General features: G+C 38.8%; 1 pseudogene; it reads left to right on the plus strand.

The window, feature by feature from the left end:
• Positions 1–1196: 1196 nt before the first annotated feature.
• On the plus strand, positions 1197–2542 carry LOC108542239 (26S proteasome non-ATPase regulatory subunit 12 pseudogene; annotated as a pseudogene).
• The last annotated feature ends 646 nt before the right edge of the window (positions 2543–3188 follow it).

Raw genomic sequence — 3188 nt, forward strand, 5'->3', positions numbered from 1 at the left:
AAGTGATTCATCCATTTTGGCCTCCCAAAGTGCTGAGATTACAGGCGTGAGCCACCGTGCTCAGCCTACTTAGCTTAATGTTCTGTAAGCTAGAGAGTTAAGGGTGTGTGGCTTCTGACAAAGGTTTTTGCGCTGTGTCATAACATGACGGAGAAAGTACAAGGGGAAGTAGACACATCCAGAGAGAAAACCCAAGGAGCATTCTGGCTTTATAATAACCCACTTTTGAGGGAACACATCCATTTTCTCAAAAACGAATTTAGTCTCGCCAGAGTGAGCACTTACTACCACAAGAACAGCACCAAGCAATTCATGAGGGATCTGCCGCCTTGACCCAAACACCTCCCACTAGGTCCCATCTCCCCACACCACAAGATTAAATTTCAACGCAAGTTTTGGCAGGGACAAACAAACCATATTCAAACCATAGCAGACCCTAAGCCACAGATCCAAGAAGCTCAGAAAACTAAGCAATGTAAGTGTGAAAGAGGAAAAGAAAGAAAGAGACTATACCTAGGCATATCATATTTAAATTGCATAAAATCAAAGGTAAAGAAAAAAATCTTGAAAGAAGTCAGAAAAGAAAATCTTAACTATAAAGGAGTAAAGATGAGAATTATATCTGACTTCTCCTCAGAAACCATGTAAGTGAGAAGAGAGTAAGTGAAATACGTGAAGTGTTGAAGAAAAAAAAAAAAAAACACCAGTCTAGAACTCTATATCCTGATAAATTATCCTTCAAAAGTAAAGGAGAAATAAAGAATTTCTTAGACAAACAAAAATTGAGGGAATTTGTTGCCAGTGTAATTGCTTTGCAGGAATCGTGAAAAGAAATTCTTCAGAGAGAAGGAAAATGATGTAGGTCCAAACCTTGGATCTACATAAAGAAAGGAAGAGGATAAGAGAAAGAATAAGTGAAGATAAAATACAACACTTATTTTTAAAAATTCTTAATTGATATAACAAAGGTTTGTTCAAAATAATAATATATTTGATGATTAAAACTTATGTATAAGTGGAAGGAATGACAGTAATAACACAAGGGATGGGAGGGAAGTATTAAGAATATTTTGTTATTATAAGACATTTGCGGAGCAGGTGTACGGGCAGCTTCCGGTGTGGGTGACGAGTGGTGGCCAAAGCAGGGGGACAGCAAAGGCCACTCAGGCGGAGACCATGGCAGACGGCTGGAGCGGGCTGACAGGTGCATCGTCAAGATGGAAGTGGACTATAGCGCCACGGTGGTTCAGCACCTACCTGAGTGTGAGAAGCTGGCCAAGGAAGGAAGACTTCAAGAAGTCATTGAAACCTTTCTCTCTTTGGAAAAACAGACTCATACTGCTTCTGATATGGTATCTACATCCCAAATCTTAGTTGCAGTAGTGAAGATGTGCTATGAGGCTAATGAATGGGATTTACTTAATGAAAATATTACGCTTTTGTCCAAAAGGCGGAGTCAGTTAATACAAGCTGTTGCCAAAATGGTTCAATAGTACTGTACTTATGTTGAGGAAATCACAGACCTTCCTATCAAACTTCAACTAAACGATACTCTACAAATGGTTACTGAAGGCAAGATTTATGTTGAAATTGAGTGTGCTTGACTGACTAAAACATGAGCAACTATAAAAGAGCAAAATGGTGATGTGAAAGAGGCAGCCTCCATTTTGCGGGAGCTACAGGTGGAAACCTACGGGTCAATGCAAAAGAAAGAGCAAGTGGAATTTATTTTGGAGCAAATGAGGCTCTGTCTAGCTGTAAAGGATTACATTTGAACAGAAATCATCAGCAAGAAAATTAACACCAAGTTTTTCCAGAAAGAAAATACAGAGAAATTAAAGCCAAAAATACAGAGAAATTAAAGTTGAAGTTAAATTTAATGATTCAGCTGGATCAACATGAGGGATCCAATTTGTTTATTTGTAAGCACTACAGAGCAATATATAATACTCCCTGTATATGGGCAGAAAGTGAGAAATGGCAGCAGGCTCTGAAGAGTGTTGTACTCTGTTATCCTGGCTCCTTTTGACAATGAACAGTCAGATTTGGTTCACCAAATAAGTCGTGACAAGAAGTCAGAAGAAATTCCCCAATACAAGGATCTTCTAAAACTTTTTACCACAATGGAGTTAATGTGTTGGTCCACACTTGTGGAAGACTATGGAATGGAATTAAGAAAAGGTTCCCTTGAGAATCCTGCAACTGATGTTTTTGGTTCTACAGAGGAAGGCGAAAAAAGGTGGAAAGACTTGAAGAACAGAGTTGTTGAACATAATATTATACTCAGATAACAATGAAAAGGATGGTACAGCTTCTGGATCTATCTGTTGATGAGTCCGAAGCCTTTCTCTCAAATCTAGTTGTTAACAAGACCATCTTTGCTAAAGTAGACAGATTAGCAGGAATTAACAACTTCCAGAGATTCAAGGATCCAAATAATTTATTAAATGACTGGTTTCAGAAACTGAACTCATTAATGTCTCTGGTTAACAAAACTACACATCTCATAGCCAAAGAGGAGATGATACATAATCTACAATAAGGGTCTTAATGCTTTCAAAAAGGAGTTAAAATTGGAAGTTATTTTTTTTAAAAAAAAGACTGTCTAAAAAAAAGACATTTGCATTACCAGCGAAATGATACAGTGTTATTTGAAAATGGGCTGGATGTAGTGGCTTACACGTGTAATTCCTGAACATTAGGAGGCTGAGGTGAGAGGCTGTAATCCTAGCACTTTGGGAGGCTGAGACAGGAGGATCGCTTGAGCCCAGGAGTTCGAGACCAGACTGAGCAACATAGGAAGGAAGGTTGTATCTCTAAAAAATACAAATAAAAATAAATTAGCTGGATGTGGTGGCTTGTGCTTGTGGTCCCAGCTACTTGGGAGGCTCAGGTGAGAGGATTGCTTGAGCGCAGGAGGTCAAGGCTGCAGTGGACTATGATTGCACCACTTTACTCTAGCCAGGGCACCAGAGCAAGACCCTGTCTCTGAATGAATGAATGAATGAATGAATGAATGAATGACTCAGTCTGTGGTATTCTGTTGTAGCAGCACAAAATGAACTAACCAGTGGAGAACAGAGTATATGGGAAAATATATATGCATGTGTGAGGGGCAAAGAGCATATGGAAACTCTCTTTTCTACTCAATTTTGATGTGAATGTAAAACTGCTCTATTAAAAAATAA

The sequence above is a fragment of the Rhinopithecus bieti genome, unplaced genomic scaffold (assembly GCF_001698545.2).
Source record: "Rhinopithecus bieti isolate Rb0 unplaced genomic scaffold, ASM169854v2 scaffold_21542, whole genome shotgun sequence".
NCBI classification, from domain to species: domain Eukaryota; kingdom Metazoa; phylum Chordata; class Mammalia; order Primates; family Cercopithecidae; genus Rhinopithecus; species Rhinopithecus bieti.